This window comes from Scyliorhinus torazame, chromosome 5 (assembly GCF_047496885.1).
Source record: "Scyliorhinus torazame isolate Kashiwa2021f chromosome 5, sScyTor2.1, whole genome shotgun sequence".
Classification (NCBI taxonomy): domain Eukaryota; kingdom Metazoa; phylum Chordata; class Chondrichthyes; order Carcharhiniformes; family Scyliorhinidae; genus Scyliorhinus; species Scyliorhinus torazame.
This window is the reverse complement of record NC_092711.1, coordinates 253,940,452-253,960,957: the sequence shown is the minus strand read 5'-3', so window position 1 is coordinate 253,960,957 and position 20,506 is coordinate 253,940,452. Positions and strand designations below refer to the sequence as shown.

Genomic DNA, 20,506 nt, shown 5'->3' with positions numbered 1-20,506 from the left:
GCTGGGAGGGGGTGGGGGGGGTGGCAACCGGGGGTGGTGGGCAACTGCCCGCAGCACCACCATGACACCCCTGCCTTGTCCCTGCCCGTCTGCCCCAACAACCACCCGTAAACCCCCCCCAACTGCTGAGGCCTCTGGCTGTGCGGCTGAAAGCTATTGCCAATAGGGAATAGGCACTTCACAGATGCCAAGTGGATTCCCATGGGAGGGCGGGCGGGCCATGCAGCTTGTGGGAGTCATTGCCTTGCATCCCAATCACACCCTGATGCCTGCACACTGTGCTTGAACAACGGGGGAGACAACATCACACACGCAACATCCGAACACCCAGAGAATGGGACACAGCTCCGTGGCACATCCATGGCCGGTGGTTGGGTGAGTGCCACAGGGAGGGGTGGGGGTATGCCTGGAGAGATGGGCAAAGGGTCCGCAGGTCAGCCTGCATTGCGGAAGGAAGTGACAGAGGCATCATAACAGTTGTGCAAAAAGGTGCTTAATGTGTTGTACAATACCCAACTCCTGCTGGTGCCGCCCCCCCCCCACCCTCAACCATCCCCATCCCCACCCTCTACCTACCCCACCTTCTCCCCCATCCTCCGGTGCCCTCAGTGATCCAAACGTGCTTCACCCTCCTAGCTCTACCATTACGTCTAGGTGTTTCCCCAGGATGCACATCTGAAGTGGAGTCTGCCAGCTGCCTACCCAGTCCTGTGGCCTTCGATGCCCCTAGTGGGCGTCCTCTGGGGCCGGAGGGCACCAGCTCACTTCTTGATGGCACATGCACAGCCGCCCTGTTCTGTGTGCTGACCTTGAGACGCAGCCTCACAGCGGGTTGGAACTCGGGGGAGTTGGTGGCCACCGTCGCCACTCCATGCGAAGGGTCCGGTTTGGCACTCAGCGTCCCCTCCTCCAGGTCGGTGCCCATTGGGCCCTGGAGTTCACCTTGGGACAGAGGGGCAGCTGGTTCGAGCCCCGGCTGCCCCTGCATCATCTGGCTATGCCAGCCTGGCGGTTCCCCATGGTCCGATTCATTGTGTCGACACCCTCAGCGATACGCCTCAGTGACTGGGCCATGCTCTGCAGCGCCTCAACCATGCCCACCTGCGACTGAGACAAGCTCCACAGTGCCTCGGCCATGCCCATCTGAAAGCGGGACATGTCCTGCAGAACTTCACCAAGATCAGCCTGGGACTGAGTCACATCCCCCAGCGAGTCGGACGTTATGCCGAGACTCTCAGCCATGGCCATCACTGACTGTGCGACTCCTTGGACAACTTTACTGATGGTGCCAACATTGTGCACCAAGCTCTCCACTGCTGTCGCCACCCTAGCAGTGTTTGCCTCAGTGCCACTCATTGCCGGCACCATCTCCTGCGCACGTAGACTCTGGGATTCCTCCAATCGGCAATGGATCTGCTGGAGTGACACCATTATCTTCCTCTGAATGTCCCGGCTGCTCCATCAGCTCCGGGTACATCTGTACCACAGGCTCAGCATCAGGCTGGGACCCTGCTGGTTCCTACGATTCAGCAGCCATCCCATTGCTGTCTCACCTGGGGTTCCTGCCTCCACCTGGTGTGCATCATCAGCTGTGTGGTGCTCACCAGATTGTGTCCCTGAAGCCAGTTCACTAACATGTCCCACCAAAGTGCATGCATCTGTGCTAGTGGAGGGTGGGGTTGACAGCTGTGCCGCGACTATAACAGTTGCATCCTTGCAGCTTTCCTCCGAGGTGTTCTCCACAGAATCAGGAGATGGGGCTGCCCAGGATGGGCCATCGCAGTCGGTTGCAGGACCTACAGGAGAATGGACATGTGGTCAGTGGGAGGGATAGTCAGTCAGTAAGGCAATAACAACTCACGTTTGACAGGTCTTCCAGGTGGAGTCTGGTGGTTCCTCACGTCTGTGGTGTCTGCCAGCCTCTGCGTGGGTGATCGATCTGTCCTCAGCTACCCCAGTCACCTCCCAGTCACGTTCCTCGAAGGAGGTGAGGATACTTAAGTTCAGCCCCCCTACCCCAGACTGGGTCCTCTCCCGACCGTTATGGGAGAGCTTTTCCTGAGAAGACACAGAGAGGGCATCATTAGCTACATGCGTGGTTCACAGTGGTGGTAGAGAGGGTGGGTACTGAAGGAGGGGTGGGGGTGTTTGAAGGGGGAGGTGGTGGAAGAAGAGCTGAGGATTGCATGGGGAGTTGGGGGCTGGATGCTGCCTTGGGGGGCGTTGGTGTCTACTCACTCGTGCTGCCCAGTGTAGGTCGTTGACCTTCCTATGCCACTGAAGGCCAGTCCCCCTGGTCACACTCCCTGAGATGACTGCTGCCGCCACCTTATCCCAGGCAGCTCCAGTTGCCTTGTGGCTGACTCTCCGGGACCCTCGGGGGAACCTCCTGTCCTCCACCGTGTCTTGGAGCTGCCCACGGCGCCATTATTGCGAGCTGGCTGAGGTTGGCCGAGCAAGTGCAGCTTAAGTGCTGCTCACCATTGTTGCAGGGGCTGGCGAGTACGGTCCAGGCGAATCTGCTGGCGAGCCTTCATTTGCGACAAGAAGCCATGAGGCCTCTTAAGCGGACCAATTAACGTTGAATTGCGTTGCCGGGCTCACTGGGCCGAGCGCCCCTCCATTCCACTCCCTGGAAACTGAGACTTTTCACAACCTTTTTATTTGACCGTGAGATGCTCACATATATGCACATCACTAAGACCAAGAGCTGGATTCTCCGCAGTCCCACGCTGAAATCGTGTTTGGCGCGGGGCGGATTATCCAATTTCACGCCTGGCGTGGGTCTGGCGATTCTCCGGGACCTGAGAATCGCCGTGTTCGCGGAGTCCTCCGCGCGGCAGGGGGGCCATTGCCAGAGGCTCACCCAGGGATCCTCCACTCCCGACCGGCCAAGTTCCCGACAGCATGGTTCTAACCACCTATCAACGTTCGGAAAGCTCGCGTGTCCGCGGTCGCCCTGTTGGGGGGCAGGGGGGATCGGACACCGGTTGCTGGGAGCCTTATGGGCGGCCGGGGGACAGATCAGGCTGGTCAGATCTTCGGACGTGCGGCCGATCGGGGGGGCCCTACATTTTTCAGCTGCCTCTGTGGTCTGAGTCCTCCATGGCGGTCGGCGTGGCTGCTGGAGGCCGCCGCCATGCGCATGCATGGGCACAAAACCGGAAGTGCGGGGGCCCGTATCCGCAGCTAAAGCTGCGTGAATCACTCTGGGTCCCTGCTAGCCTCCTGCAGGTGAGTGAATTGGCTTATCTTTTTAATAGGAAACTCCAGAGTGAATCATCTCATCTTTAAAATTCTCAGCCTTGTTTTCAAATTCATCGTAGCCTTGTACTTCCATATCTCTATATTTGCCCTCTGACATCTGTGCTCCTCAATCCTGACTTGTTGCACATCCATACTTTTAATACCTCCACCACCACTGGTGACGATGCCTTCAGCTGCCAAGGCCCTAATCTCTGGAATTCCTGCCCTGAACCTCATGCCCCACTTCCTCTCTTAACTCTTTAAAACTGATCTCTTTGACCAAGCTTTTGGTATCTCCCTATATTACTTTGAAATGAAAAGAAAATCGCTTATTGTCACAAGTAGGCTTCAAATGAAGTTACTATGAAAAGCCCCTCCACATTCGGCACCTGTTCAAATGAAGTTACTGTGAAAAGCCCCTCCACATTCCGGCGCCTGTTCGGGGAGGCTGTTACGGGAATCGAACCATGCTGTTGGTCTGCTTCCAAAGCCAGCGATTTAGCCATGTGCTAAACAGAACTTTTAAAGGTGTTATATAAATACAAGTTGTTTTATAAAAATAAAACAATGGAAATGAGTTCAAAATATTAAGTTGCCTTTCTCTTTCAGGTGCTGATCAACTTGTTGCATAATTCCTGCAAATTCTATGTTTTAATGGGGGTTTTTGTTTTCCATTTGTTTTGATGATCTAAAAATGCTGGTTGTAAAATGTTGGTACAATTTTCATTGTTTTATCATTACTGTGCCATCTCGTAAAGCTAAGCAATGAATAATGTAACATTAGTAAAGATATTAGCTCCAAGAAGATAGAAGAAGGTTTTTAATATTTAAATGTTTAAAATTATTAAATATGTTTAGGTAATAATTTGAATTTCAACCCAGCCACCATTGTTCCTCCCCTGGAGCGCTGTGGATAATGATTATACTCTTACAACTGAATGTGCATGACCACTTTTGGGAGACTGAACAGCCAATTAGGCTCCCATTTAGTGTATTTCTGATTATAAGCTAGTTTTCACAGTGTAATAGTAATAATCCAAGTAAATTAAAACTAGCATCTATTGGCTAGTTCTGGCTTAAGTCATAGATAGTTGGTGCAGTGTGCACAAAATAGAGCATACTTCCTCCAGCATTTTCATTGTATACAGATAACACTATTAAAATTTCCAAATTTCTCTCAGAGCCAGAGGATGAAGTCCAGTTTCAAAGCAAACAAAACTCCAGTTATCCAAAAAGTGAAAAAAAATCATTCCTGTCCCTCTCCAGTACTTTTTACATATGAACAACCTAATTTTTAAACTGTTTTACCGTCAGTTAGCTTGGTTGACTCGGTGGCTAGCACATGATTCAGGATAGTGGCAACAGAGCTTGTTAAATCCCTCTTCTGACAGAAGTAGACTTGGGACCTGCATCCTTGTTCTATCACTGAGAATGGAAGGCAATCACCACTGACAAAAATTGCCAAGTAATAGCTCAGGATGAAGCAACATCCGACAATGAGCCAAGGACCTTCCTATGGGCAGAGCAAACATACCATACCATACCAGAGCATGGGTGGAACAAATGCAACCTCTTTTATTAAGTTGTTTACTTTTCCCAAACCTACCTGTGAAGTGTGTGGATCACACCTATATTTACAGGTAAATGAGGCAAAACTGTTGATGCCTTGTATGTATTCCAACAATAGTCAAAACACGCATAAAGTTTGTGTAGTGTTGTGCTGTCAAAACTGATTTGAATGAAGTTAAAATGGTAATTAAGGCCCCCACCAAATTAGAAGCTTTTTACCAAATTAAATGATGACTCGAAGCTTCTAATATGTGGAAAAAATATACATTTTATAATAATTTTGTAAATGGGAGTCAAACCAACCCAAATTTTAATATTTATAGCGGCTTTGTTGCTAAAAAACCCATCCCACAGCAGCAACAACAACAGAGCTGTTTGACATGATGTGAAGTTGACAAGTTCCCTTTTGAAAAGGGATATGGCCATTTTAAACGAAGTTTAAAGGGGTCAGATCCTGGATTTAAAAGGGCAATGCCAATCTTCTCCGTAATAGTGTTAAATTTTATTCATCTTAGAATTTACCCTTAAAAAGTTTTTGTAATATACTATTTAATTAAATTAAATGTGAAATGTTCATGTTGCAGTATTATAAGTATTATAAGTTATAATTTAGTTGAAATGTTTTAAACTAGAATGAATATATTGTGCATTTTACCCCGGCACCATAAATTATTCAGCCGGCTCTGCCCCTGACGTCCTAGTTTAGTACTCTGACCCCAATTAGACATGCCTGCGCAACATGTTAGCAGCAACAGTGTGACAAGTCTGACTGTGTTAGAAACATAGCAGTGGAACAGTGATGACACTTGGGGGGCCAACAGGGATATAAGTTTCCCTCTGTCAATCTGTCTGTCGGATGGTGCTGTCTGATTCTAATTTTATGTTTGATTGTCTATGAAGCTCTTTCTGTGTGTGCTTGTGTCTCTTCTCTCTGTTGCACTCCTCCCATTTCTCTTTTCAATTCTAACTGTCTCTCGCCATTTCTGATTCTTTCTTTCTCGCAGTATGTGCTCTTTTCTCTCCCTCCCTGTCTGGGTTTTTTCCCCCCTTTCTCCCTCTATGTTGCTCTTTCTCACTCTCTTTCCATTTAACTATTTGTTTGCCTTTGATTCTCTTCCCTGTTGCTGTTCCCCTTTGATTCTGCCTGTTTGTAATTCTCTCTTTTCCTTTTTTCTTTCCATGTGACAGCCAGTGATTTACTCTCCTATTTATCTTGTTTTTTTCATTCTTTCAACTTAATTGTAGGTTTTTTGTTTCTCATTCCAACTTTATCTCCTCTTCTCATTCTAACTTTGTGTTTGATTCTCTCTTTCGCTCTGATTGTCCCATCTCTCTCCCTCTTCGTAACTCCAAATTTCGATATATTTCTACCCTTCACTCAAACTTTCTTAGTTTGACTATTTGAAATGTTCTTTGTTGGCCTGTCATTTTCCATCATGTATCTCTTTTTCTCTCTGTGTCTCAAATATTTTGCCTGACTATAATCCTTGTATCTCTCCCTCTTTCTTGCAAAAAGTATCATTCGAAGTGGTTGTGATTTTCTGTCTGACTCTTTCATTTTCCCTCTTACTGTTTCTCCTCCAGATGCTCTATCTCTCAATCTTATGATTGTTTCCATCTTTTCCTCTTTTGCATTTATTTCATCAATATCGTTACAAAAGATCAAGAGCATTAACAAATTAAAAATAAATCAGTAGTCTCTTACCAATAACTGAGCAACAAGAGAGAATCTCACCATCTCCCCTTGATGTTCACTAACATTACCATCACTGAGTCATCTGCCATCAAATCCAGGGGTTCATCATAGAATTGAAACGTAGAGAATTCTGCAAAACAGATATCAAATTTTGATTAGACCATACTTAAGAGCACAGCATGCATTTCTGGTCACCATATTACAAAAAGATTATAGAGACATACAAGAGGATACAGAGAAGAATTACAAGGGTGTGTGGGTATGTACGATGAGGAAAGAACTGACAGGCTGAGCCGCCTCTCTTGAGAAAAGAAGGCTGAGGTTCTTTAACATTGAGAAAGGGTGGATATAGAAAGAATGTTTATTTTTGCGGGGAAGTGCATAACTAGAGGCCTTCAATATAAGATAGTTAACAAGAAATCCAGTATGGAATTCCAAGAAACTTCTTTACCCGAAGAGTGGCGAAATTATGGAACTCACTATCATACAGAGTGATTGAAATGAATTGCATTGATACATTGAAGGGGAAACTAGGCATACATGCGAGGGAGAAGGGAATAGATCGTTATGATGGTAAATTTAGATGAGAAAAGATGGGAAGAGGCTCAAGTGTAGCATAAATACCGGCATGGACTGGTTGAGCCAAATGGCCTGTTTCTATGCCTTGGGTGGGATTCTCCAATAATGGGGCTATGTCCCCACGCCCGTGAGAAAACGGGAGAAAATCACTCCGGACTTTTTTCCAGAAAGTCCGGGGTGATTTTCCATTTTTAAAGGGGCTTGCAGGACCCCGGAGTGCTCCACGCAGCTCCGGCTGCTGATTCGGTGCCCTGCACTTCCAGCCGAGGGTCCGCGCATGCGCACAGTGGCCGCCTGCGGCGCTGGCCCCGCGAAACATGGCAGACCTACGCAGCGGGCCGGCGCCGAAGAAGTAGCCCCGCCCCCAGATCACGTGTGCCCACTGATTAGTGGCCCCCGATCGCGGGCCTGGCAGTCATGGAGCCCCCCCACCCCGGTGATGGATCTCCCCACCCCCCCCCCCACCAGGACGGCCACCGCAGCCGCGGCTCCGCGCTCCCGCTGGGTGGAACCATACGTGAACCACGCCGGCGGGAACTTGGCCAGTCGTCCGCAGTGAATCACCGCTGGGGCCTCTTTCAACGGCCCCTGATCGGCGCCGTGTCGACTACGTGTGCGTAACTGCTGGCGATTAACCAGTCGCCATAAAGGGCGTCGCGGGTCCGACGCCCCATCCTCTGCCCCCGCGCCTGGCGTGATTGCGGCACGGAGGCTCGGAGAATCCCGGCCCTTATATCCGTAATCCATTGACCAGAAACTTAACTGGACCAGCCAAATAAGTACTCTGGCTACAAGAGCAGGACAGAGACTGGGAATCTGGCAGCTCGGGATTCGACTTCTGCCTCCTCATATCCTGTCCGCTATCTACAAGTCACATGTCAAGAGTGTGATGAAATATTCTCCATTTACTTGGATGAAAGCAGCTCCAACAACACTCAGGAAGCTCAACATCATTCAGGACAAAGGAGTCTGCTTGATTGGCATCCTATCCTATTTAAGCACCACCTTCAAATATTTACCACTGGCGCACAGTGGTAGCAGCGTATATCATCTCAAGATGCAGTGCAGCAACGTGCCAAGATTCCTTTGACAGCACCTGGCAAACCTGCGGTTTCCACCACCTTGAAGAAAAAGGACAGCAGATGCATGGGAACACCACTACCTGTAAGCTCCCTGCCACGTCACACACCATCCTGACCTGAAACTGTATCACCACACCTTCATTGCCTCTGGACCAAAAGACTAGAACTCCCTCCCAAATAGCACTATAGGTGTACCTACACCACAGTTCAAGAAGATGGCTCATCACCATTTTCTCAAGGGCCATCAATAAGTAACTGAAGTGCATAGACCAGGAAAGTCCAAGGTTTTATCCCTCCACTATTAGCTCCGTTACCTCATCTCCATGATGTTGGTAGAGCACTGTGCTCCAGGATTCCTGGGTTAAAGAAAATGAAACATCAAACTCCTGATTAAAGTCTAGCAACCTGTGCAGAAGTATATGTAAAATTATCAGATGAGGATAAGATTGAGATTTTGAAGTTCCTTTTGAAGAAGAGAATTACAATTCATTTTTCTGAGGTTAAACTTAACCAATAATATCTTACTTTAACTGATAAATGAACTAATAGCCACAGCTAACTCAAAATGTTTTTATTTGGAAGCTTATCCCCAGTCTACCATTGACTCTAGTTTGGATTGAATTTGCTTATTGTCACGTGTACCGAGGTACAGTGAAAGTATTTTTCTGCGTGCAGCTCAACAGATCATTTAGTACATGAAAAGAAAATACGTAATAGGGCAACACAAGGCACACAATGTAAATACATAGACACAGGCATCGGGTGAAGCGTACAGGAGTGTAGTATTAATCAGATCAGTCCATAAGAGGGCCATTTAGGAGTCTGGTAACAGCAGGAAAGAAGCTGTTTTTGAATCTGTTTGTGCGTTTTCTCAGACTTTTGAATCTCCTGCCCGATGGAAGAAGTTGGAAGAGTGAGTAAGCCTGGTGGTTGGGATCTTTGATTATGCTGCCCGCTTTCCAAAGGCAGCGGGAGGTGTAGATAGAGTCAATGGATGGGGGCGGGTTTGTGTAATGGAATGGGTGGTGTTCACGGCTCTCTGAAGTTTCTTGTGGTCTAGGGCCAAGCTGTTGCCATACCAGGCTGTGATGCAGCCAGATAGGATGCTTTCTATGATGCACCTGCAAAAGTTGGTAAGGGTCAATGTGGACATGTCGAATTTCCTTAGTTTCTTGAGGAAGTATAGGCGCTGTTGTATTTTCTTGGTCATAGCGTCGACGGGGTGGACCAGGACAGGTTTTTGGTGATGTGCACATGTCGGAATTTAGAGCTACATCTGATCTGAATACTTCAGGAAGTTCAATTTGCAAGCCATAAATTTTTATCTAGAATTTGAACCCAATTACTCACGTTTTAGCAAGGTCTACAATGCCACTGCTTCTCTTCATGATTTATTTTACCTATCTACCTCCAAGTTTTTCATTGCAGGCTGTGGATGAAGAACCAGAGATGCAGGCAATAACACATCTGCTGAGGAACATAGCTATGGGGCTGTGGATCACATTTGACACTAAAGCCACATTTTAGGGACACTATTACAGAGCTGTGCTTTTTGGTGAGAACCTTACCAGCTGGTAGCTTATGTCAAGACATTGTGGGCTGTTCTCCATAATTATAGTTAATGTAAAATCAGAGAGGTGGGTCTGTAACTTTACATGTGAGAACGACAGAACTGGTAACTACTGGAATAATGAAGAATGACAGCAGAATTGCAATTCTAACACAACCATTACAATAGGGACATGCAGCCGTTTTAAATTGGTGATACTCATGAGTAAAGTTTTACTTCACAATCACACCTTGGGAAACGAATTGAAAATATATTATTCTAAAGCTCATTTATCTAGATACACCTTCAGATTTCAGACTGCTGCTCTGTAATACATGGGATCCTTGCAAGAAGTGTGCTTCATAGTTTTTATTGAAAGGGTGTTTATTTTGCACAAGTGAGAAGGAGAGCCATAACTACTGTGTTGTGTTACAGGTTGTGGTACATCTGTGGTGGTCTTCTGGTGAGGGTTTACTTTCTTAAATATTCAGCAGTTATAGCTAGTTCAATTTTCAAGTGCATGCTATCATTTACCATGATCCACTAATCTCTGACTATTGAATTTTTCCCGGATTCTCAAAACGGTGGAAACCCCTTTACCTTTCCCCTAGTTTTACTTCGACCAGCTTTTTTTTTGGGGGGGGGGGATTAATTAATAAATGTAGTGCCATATCGGTCGACATTGGATTGCAAACTTTGATGGGTGAGTTATAAATGGGTAGTTTATCAGTGACTGGCTGCCCATGATCCTAAAATTTTCATGTAGGACGGATGCTAACCGGACTGTGGAGAACACCTGGTGGCTCAGTGCCTGTAAATTATCTGCAGAACCAAGTCTAGTGCGACACAAGATGGTGAATGCGAGCATGTGAGTGTGCAGGAGTGAAGTTCCTAACGGGGGAGGATATCCATCTCAGGATTTAAAAATGGAGCATTGCTCGCATTCCCTGCCATGCGTTGATTTGGGAAAACTTATCTGTAGCTCTGCAGAAGTTGGTATTTGAGGTGTGTTTTATACAAAATTGGCCACCCTGAGCTACGATCTGTGCAAAGGAACAGAAGACCCTACTACCCCTACAAACCTCCCCCCCCCCCTTCCAGATTACCATTTTGTTTGCAGAGATAATATCGTGACCGACCACTGCATATAAGATTTTTGTTGCTTTTTTAGTTACTGCATTATTGTTTTTTAATTAATGCTACTTTTAAAATTAATTGGTTTGATAATTTAGCAGTTTATGGGCCCCACTCGCAATCAAGCCACTCTAGTTAAAAATTATTAATCCACGAGGTAGGATTTGGTAACAAAAATGCAAACTGCCAGGACTGTACCTCGGTGGGAGGGCTGCGTTTATATTTTTAAAAAGTGATGACAAAACGTCTATCTGACATTAAATAGGGGGTCTGGGCAAGAAGGGTCATTGCCCTTTTAAGGGTGGAGGAGGTTGTTGATACAGATGACGGAAATTGTGTTACAGGGCGGCGGCGTGGCTGCGCAAAGACACTCCGGGGAAATCTCAATTTCTTCACCAATCACTCCCAACAAATCCCTCTGGCTGCTCTTTCTCCTCGTCCCCGGGATCGTCAAGCAGCCGGTCAGGAGGAGGAGCGGAGGGGACAGGGAGAGCTTCAGTAATTAACAGGCCCCGAAGGTAAGATTGTACCCGGGCTCCGGTGCTGGGGGAGAGATCGGGCTCGCTTTGTTTCTGATGATGGTGATGGCTTGGGGATCGCACGGAGAGAGAGACTCGGAAATACATGGAGCGCAGTTGGCCGGGAGCTGAGCGCAGAACAGCGCAGGGGTGTGATCCCCAAGCAGTCTGGGCTCACACAGACAGATCGCGAACTCCGCCTGGCTCTGTCAGTAACATTCGGGCTCTTATCAATGTCCCTGTTCGCCCGCAGAGCCATCGAACCAAAGAGGGCAACTATCCCAAGTTTGAGTGCTCGATTCCAACCCAGCAGTTGGCACAATTTTCTAATCAAATTGACCAACTTCGGCCTCGTTTAAAAACATTGCAGCTTTTTGGGGGAAATACACAGCATATAATAACTTGATAGTTTAGAAACATTTTATGTGGTGGTGGAGAAATCCACAACTCGGATTAGAGAAAGTTGCGAGAATGTAGGTACTGCACCCCTTGCATCGCCGCCCCCCCCCCCCCCCCCCAAAAAAAACCATTTAATTTAGTCCATGCCTTCAGCAAGTGTGAAGGCGAATAACAGCGATCCAGGGCATCGGCCAGATAAACTCCGAATCGATACAGGCAATCTTTAAAAAAAAAGTTGTTGTGAACTGGGCCCAGATCGCGTAAGCGGGAGAGTGGAATGAATGGATCGGGGACAAATGAGATCTGATGGGCAGGAACGATGTTATCTCTTTTGTAGGGAGTGTACTGTACAAAGGGCAGGACTGTTCAACCCACATCGTCATACCCTCCCAAAGAGGAACCTTCCATTTTTGTTTTACTGTACTGGCTCACCAAGGTCACAGGTTGAAGCGTGTGAGTGAATTGTGGCAGGGTAGCGCAGTGTGCATTGAGTATTCGATGATGAAGAGATTGCATTGGATATAGCATATGATAGTTGGCAAAAAATACCATATTGTATTCAATCCTCTGGCCCTAGTGACATCATAAATTGGGAGAACCAATTAACACATTTTAACAAGGACCAAGGATTGAATTAGATTAATCAACTCATCATTGGCTATTTTTACATTAATAATAAATTCTTAGTAACTTTAATCTGGAATCAAACTTTTGTTCTCAACTTTTCCTTGTGGACTCACTAAGTGCAATAGATGTAAATATGTAAGTGAAAAAGGTGATACAGCCGATAGCAATACCTGACCTGAATATACACTGTCTCATAGTGAGCAGGTTCCTGAGTATTTCAGGACGTTGTCACTAAAGAAACCATTTAAAACAAATATACAAGTGAAATGCTGCAGATAAACAGCAGATCTGTGAGCATCTCAACCGGAAAGTTTGGTTAACATATTGAATGGAGAGCTTTTGCCAGAAAAGTTCTGGCAAAGAGTCGACAGCTGAAACTTTAACCTATTTTTCCTCCTTCAGGTGCTGTTGGGTCTGCTGGACTTTTCTTTCAATCTCTTCATCTCCATTCAGTGTACAAGTGAGTCTCAGGGTTGAATTTTGCAAGATTAATCCATTCATAAAAAGAAACTAGAAACCGTAGTAAATCATTTTTTTCAGTCTTTTAATAGTATCCATTTAATTTCTCTATTCTTAAAAACAATGGCTAGCAATATGCAGTAAATAGTGACTGAAGCCAACCGTCATTCAACATAATTACAGGTAGGATACAATACCTCTCTTCTAATGTTCAAGTCTGAGAACTGCTCTCTTTGGAGAGAGAGACACCAGGAGTATTATCTTATTAAAAAAATACTTAATATATGATTTTGCCAGTAACACAACTTTATAAATTACCCAATTCTGTACAACCTGGTTGATCCAGCATATGCTAACATTCAGAAAAAGATGTTTTGTTCCAAAGTGCAATGTACCATCCCTTCTTCAGACTTGTACCAGTTTAATCATCTCTGCATCACAAATTTTAAAAAGGATTTTACATGTTGATAATATATTAACGCTTTCCTAAGATGCACTAAATTTATTGTGATAAGGCTGGTGTTTTTCTTCAGTTCTTAACCTGTTTACCAGAGATCTACACTTGTGACAAATGAATGGCCTTCCAATTAAAAGATGGTGTAGTAGTGATTGTCCTGCAAGGTTCCAGATCAGTAAATAGAAAGAAGGAGCTAGCATTCATATTCACATTGCACCTCTTAGACTCCCAAAATACTTCACAGACAATGAATTATTATTATTTTAAAAAAATATATATTTTATTAAAGTTTTCAAACACAATTTTTCCCCTTACAAATCAACAAAAACGGTAACATGATAACTGATAGATAACATTGTTTAAATAAAATACTGAACTAACAAAATAACACGAAATAGTGCTCCCCCCCCGCCCCTTCACCCCATCTAGAACACAAACAATTTACCCCCCCCCCTTCCCCCCCCCCCCCCCCCCGGCTGCTGCTGGCTATCTATTTTCCCCTTAATGTTCCGCTAGATAGTCGAGGAACGGTTGCCACCGCCTGGTGAACCCCTGAGCCGATCCTCTCAGCGCAAACTTCATCCGCTCCAGTTTTATGAACCCTGCCATATCGTTTATCCAGGCCTCCACGCCGGAGGGTTTCGCTTCCTTCCACGTGAGTAAAATCCTACGCCGGACTACTAGGGACGCAAAGGCCACAATATTGGCCTCTTTCGCCTCCTGCACTCCCGGCTCATCCGCTACCCCAAATATAGCTAACCCCCAGCTTGGCTTGACCCGGACCTTCACCACCTTCGAGATCACTCCCGCCACTCCCCTCCAATACCCCTCCAGTGCCGGACACGACCAAAACATATGTGTGTGGTTCGCCGGGCTTCCCCCGCACCTCCCACACTTGTCCTCCACTCCGAAGAACCTGCTCAACCTCGCTCCCGTTATGTGTGCTCTATGTAGCACCTTAAATTGGACCAGGCTAAGCCTGGCACACGAGGAAGAGGAATTTACCCTACTTAGGGCATCAGCCCACAAACCCTCCTCAATCTCCTCCCCGAGCTCTTCTTCCCATTTTCCTTTCAGTTCTTCTACCTGCTCCTCCCCCTCTTCTCTCATCTCCCGGTATATTTCGGACACTTTGCCCTCCCCGACCCACCCCCCCGAAAGCACTCTATCCTGGATCCCCTGTGTCGGGAGCAGCGGAAATTCCCTCACCTGTTGTCTCGTGAATGCCCTCGCCTGCATATACATAAAGATATTCCCCAGAGGCAGCTCATACTTTTCCTCTAGCGCTCCCAAGCTCGCAAACGTCCCATCTCAATTAATTATTTTTAAGTGCTGTCACTATTATATAGGTAAAAGCAAAATGCCAATTTGTCTACAACTATAATGGTAGCACAGTGGTTAGCTTCCCAGTGTCAGGATCCCAGGTTCAATTCCCGGATTGGGCGTGGAATTTGCACGTTCTCCCTGTGTCTGCGTGAGTTTCCTCCGTGTGCTCCGGTTTCCTCCCACAAGTTCCGAAAGCTGTGCTGTTAGGTAATTTGGACATTCTGAATCCTTCCTCTGTGTACCTCAGTAGGCGCTGGAATGTGGCGACTAGGGGCTTTTCACAGTAATTTCATATAATGTAAGCCTACTTGTGACGATAAAGATTATTATTAAATGACCAATTAATCTGTTTTTGTGGTGTTAGTTCAGAGAGATGTTGCCAGGACATCTTCCCTTCTTGGATGATTGGGATGGCATTGTTTACAACTCCTTGCACATACAGACAGGACCTTGGTTTAAGTCTTAAAGATGGTACTTTAGTCAATGCAGTGCTCTCTCACTAGTGTCATCTTAGATTATGTGCATTAAGAAGTTTTACAACACCAGGTTAAAGTCCAACAGGTTTGTTTCGATGTCACTAGCTTTCGGAGCGCTGCTCCTTCCTCAGGTGAATGAAGAGGTATGTTCCAGAAACATATATATATAGACAGATTCAAAGATGCCAGCCAATGCTTGGAATGCGAGCATTAGCAGGTGATTAAATCTTTACAGATCCAGAGATGGGGTAACCCCAGGTTAAAGAGGTGTGAATTGTGTCAAGCCAGGACAGTTGGTAGGATTTCGCAGGCCAGATGGTGGGGGATGAATGTAATGCGACATGAATCCCAGGTCCCGGTTGAGGCCGCACTCATGTGTGCGGAACTTGGCTATAAGCTTCTGCTCGGCGATTCTGCGTTGTCGCGCGTCCTGAAGGCCGCCTTGGAGAACGCTTACCCGGAGATCAGAGGCTGAATGCCCTTGACTGCTGAAGTGTTCCCCGACTGGAAGGGAACATTCCTGCCTGGTGATTGTCACACGATGTCCGTTCATTCGACAACGAATGAACGGACATCGTGCGGCGACAACGAATGAACGGACATCGTGCGACAATCACCAGTCAGGAATGTTCCCTTCCAGTCGGGGAACACTTCAGCAGTCAAGGGCATTCAGCCTCTGATCTCCGGGTAAGCGTCCTCCAAGGCGGCCTTCAGGACGCGCGACAACGCAGAATCGCCGAGCAGAAGCTTATAGCCAAGTTCCGCACACATGAGTGCGGCCTCAACCGGGACCTGGGATTCATGTCGCATTACATTCATCCCCCACCATCTGGCCTGCGAAATCCTACCAACTGTCCTGGCTTGACACAATTCACACCTCTTTAACCTGGGGTTACCCCATCTCTGGATCTGTAAAGATTTAATCACCTGCTAATGCTCGCATTCCAAGCATTGGCTGGCATCTTTGAGTCTGTCTATATATATATATGTTTCTGGAACATACCTCTTCATTCACCTGAGGAAGGAGCAGCGCTCCGAAAGCTAGTGACATCGAAACAAACCTGTTGGACTTTAACCTGGTGTTGTAAAACGTCTTACTGTGCTCAACCCAGTCCGACGCCGGCATCTCCACATCATTTAGATTATGTGCTAATTTCTCTGGAGTTGCCTTTAAACCCCAAACTTTCTAACTCCATAGTGAATGTGTTCCCGCTGAGCAACGATGGCACTATACAGTTTCTCTCACATTTTATACATTCATGATATTTCTAATCTGACCTGGGACTACCGAGGGCAATTTTCCCTTTACCTGCAGTCTCATATAAGCATGCATATTTGTTTTATGTATTTACCAGTAGCTGGAACAGGATAACAGAGGGAATGCACTTTAACTCACACCGGAACATCAAAGTAGTGACATGCAAACAGTGACCTGTTTCTTTAAAGCATTACTTTCCAGTTTTTAGTGCACCTTTTTGCCTTCATCCCTTTGAATTATAACTCACTTTCCTTGCATACCATCTCTGTTCAGAAAACGCTCTTAAAGTTGGGTCCCTGATCCAAAGTTTCAGAATATTCATTTATTGCTTGTAGATGGAAGGAATATCATGCACTTCCAAACCCATGACCACTACCATCGAGAAGGACAAGAGATACCTGGGAATCCCACAAACTGGAGGTTCCCCTCCAAGTCAATCACCACCCTACCTCGGAAATATATCGCCGTTCCTTCACTGTCGCTGGGGCAAAATCCTGGACCTTCATACCTAACAGCACAGTGGGTGTACCTACACCTCAAGGACTGTAGCAGTTCAAGAATGCAACTCACCATCACCTTTTTAAAAATAAATTTAGAGTATCCAATTCATTTTTTTCAATTAAGGGGCAATTTAGCATGGCCAATCCACCTAGATTGCACATTTTTGCGTTGTGGGGGTGAAACCCACGCAAACACAGGAAGAATGTGCAAACTCCACACGGACAGTGACCCAGAGCCGAGATCGAACCTGGGACCTCAGCGCCGTGAGGCCGCAGTGCTAACCCACTGCGCCACCGTGCTGCCCCACACCATCACTTTCTGAAGTATAACTAGGGATGGGCAATAAATGCTGGCCTAACCAGCGATGCCACATCCCGTAAATTAATTTTTTTAAAACTTGCCGCTTAAAACATATTATCAATATAAGAGTTGTATGTGAGAGAGAAACAATATTTTAGAAAATTAATAAACACATTTTATGGTAGATGTAAGAACATTATTGCTCAGGTTATGATCCTTGATTCGAAATAGTGAGTACCTTTGCATTATGCCTTCAATTTCTGGTAATTAGTGTTCGTGCAGCAGACCAAGGTAACGTGACTGTTAAGAGTAGAAGTTATTTTCTGCATTGTGGTTGGGAATTTAAATCTGTACTTTCAAAGAGTGAAAGTGGGAAGTCTTTTGCTATATATGGGTAGAAAGGAAGATAAGGTAAATCAAGACATAAGTTGGTGATACTAAGTTTAGTTTAAAAGCCTGGGCTACAAGAGTAAGGGAAGACTGAAGAAGGTGAGGGATTTCATTTATTTTAGCTTAGACAGTATCAGGTTGGAAAATTTGCAGTGAGACTCATTTTCAACGTGTGAGTATCGAGATAGGAAAAAGAGTTTGTACAACAGCATATATGCAATTTAGGAAGAACAAGAGAAGGCAGTTTAAAGTGGCAATAATCATAGTGTTCTACTCGTGTTCATAGTTTCTTGAGCAGTCATCTTAATTTATGATCTGAAAGGAGATATTCACTTCAGGATCTAATGGGTTAATAGAATGCGCCCACGTGTTGTGGCAATATGTTTGCATGAAATGCCCAAAAAGTGAATACAGTTGGAATTTTGTAAAGTGTTATTTTGTACAAAGTTGTGGAAAGAAAGGGGATCAGTTTCAGGAAAGTTTGGTGAACCTTTTGCCCAGTAACATTCAAATATCCCAATTTTACAATTTTGTGTAAATGTGAAAGATGTTTTGATCTTTAACTCGTAAATGAATTTTGTAGTCCGTAATCTACAACGTAATGCTGTGCTCAACAGTGACATTGTTGGCCAGTTGGAAAATTGCAATAAGGTGCAGTTCAGAATTGATTTCTGACTGACATTCAATAAGGTGTGTGTAGCGAGGGCACAGGATAAGTTTTAAAAAGGCAAACAGAAAAAAAAATAAAGGATTTTCATTTAGCTAGCATCTTTTACAATGTCACAACATTCCTTGTGCCTCTCAGATATTTACGTGCTTTTAAAGTGAAGTCGCTGTTGTAAAGTAGAAAATGGGGTAGCTGATTAGCAATGATAAATGGCCAGATAATCTTTATTTGGTGATCCTGGTTGAGAGACAAGTGACCAGGACATTGGGAGAATTTTCCTGCACTGCTTTAAAAGGTGTCTTGTGAACTTCCACCTGAATAGGTAGCTCGGACCTCATTTTAATATCTCATCCAAAAGACAGCACTTCTGACAGTGCATTATTCCCTCAGTACTGCACTGAAATATCAGCTTGAATAAATAGAATTAAGTCCCTAGAGTGATGGCTTGGACCCACAAACTTCTGACTTGGGGAGGATGCTATTGTTATGATAATAAGATCAGTAAAACCAACTGAAAAACCCCAACTGTCTCTAATTTTTCTAGATTCTTCCACAAGAGGAATCATAGAATTTTACAGTGCAGAAGGAGGCCATTCGGCCCATCAAGTCTGCACCGGCTCTTGGAAAGAGCACCCTACCCAAGGTCCACACCTCCACCCTATCCCCGCAACCCAGTAACCCCACCCAACACGAAGGGCAATTTTGTACACTAAGGGCAATTTAGCATGGCCAAACCACCTAACCTGCACATCTTTGGACTGTGGGAGGAAACCGGAGCACCCGGAGGAAATCTACAAGGCTGCATAGGCATTTACCATCTCCCAGAAGCTGTCTTTGCTTCCCCTAGAGCTGAGGGTTTCCCAAGACCTGGGAACAATGGTTAGCCAGGGTTAAACTTGCAAAACAGGTAACATCTGAGGCTGCTAGCCTCGTCAAAATGTTTAAATGGCCTTCTGGGAACAAGTTGGCTTATCCCCCCTTTGTTAAACCTGGTAATATGCAGATTTAGATCAGCTTTGATATTTTTAAAATTTTATCTCACCCAAGTCAACTTGTCTTTGTGGGTTAAAATTCTCCCTCAAGTGTAAGTGAGCTGAAAGACATAAAAGGACATCCAGCGTTTGTACATTTAAGGCAGTTTGAATTCTACTGTTGGAGTTGAAGCCCCAGTTGAAGTTGATGCCCCAACCTACCTGACCAACAAATGTGGTTTGAGATGGGCATTTTTTTGCTCATTTGCTATTTTGCTTTTCAAACATTTTAAAGGATTTTATTATTCCAGTTTAATAAAATTGTATCTAGTTTTTAGACTTTTGACAATATGAAATATGTTAGGAACATCAAGATAAATATGTTATCCTCCATCCAACACGTATCGGTTTGAAACTTCCTTAATTCACTTTCCTTTCAAGCGAGCACTGGAAGGAACAATATGTGTGTTTTCATTTATAATATTCTGCCTCATTCAACATGCAAACTATCATTTCCACCCAGTTGCAAAATAATAACTTTTTGGATGCTTATAGGATGAGAATTGTGATTTAATTGAGAGATTACTTAATTGGGTGCTTTTTTTTGTTTTCAGTTTCCACTCCTCTCCTTAAGCTGCTGATATACCTGGGCTATCATTCCAAAGGCACCACAAGTCCTTTGGTGCCTCTTCATCTGTCAGGTTGGACAGTCAGCACAATTTCTTTTGAGAACAGCCCATTTAATTGTGTTACTGAATCATAATTGGAATAATAAAACTTACAATTTGATTGTTAAGAACGTTAAAATAGGCTATAAACAGATTAAAATCGGGCCACGTAATTATTCATAAGTTAGAGCATCAACTTCAAGTAGGGTTCCAGCGGAGCTTAATTCTATTCTTTTCCAGTAAAGTCACAATAATGAACAAAAGGAGGGAGGCTGGCATATTTCCCCTCCTCCCCAAACTTAGGTTTTCTACTATGTTTTGATCAATAACTTGTTCAAGTTTGTTGGCAGTGGAAGAGTGTGAGCACCGACTGCAAGATGTCATACTAGACTTGTTAATGAAGTAGGAATAAGACTTTTATATTTCCCTGAGTGCCCTGATTCACTATTTGTACACCAGGGCAATAAAATCAATTAATAGCCTAATTTAAGATATTTATCTAGTTGATGAGAATTGGGCTGTGTTTGCAAAACTATTGTATTTAAGTAATTCAGAATCAGCTGCAATTGATATTCATTTTGAATACAAACAGAGGTTCTTTTTCTCTCCACCACTCTTTTTAGAACCCCCTTTG

At 45.0% G+C, this 20,506-nt stretch overlaps 1 protein-coding gene across 6 annotated transcripts in view; it reads left to right on the top strand.

Moving 5' to 3' along the window:
• Positions 1 to 20,506, top strand: part of LOC140421052 (BCL-6 corepressor-like protein 1) — a 516,176-nt gene that overhangs the window by 153,162 nt on the left and 342,508 nt on the right. Inside the window, exons 1-3 of one of the 6 annotated variants that reach the window (XM_072505368.1) lie at positions 11,184 to 11,373; positions 12,802 to 12,859; positions 19,819 to 19,905. The exons of 2 other annotated variants lie outside the window; for them this stretch is intronic. The gene's annotated coding sequence lies outside the window, so the exon portion shown is untranslated. Of the gene's footprint in view, positions 1 to 11,183; positions 11,374 to 12,801; positions 12,860 to 19,818; positions 19,906 to 20,506 lie in introns of those variants that run through there. 3 more of the 6 variants (XM_072505371.1, XM_072505365.1, XM_072505366.1) reach the window with 3 other exon arrangements.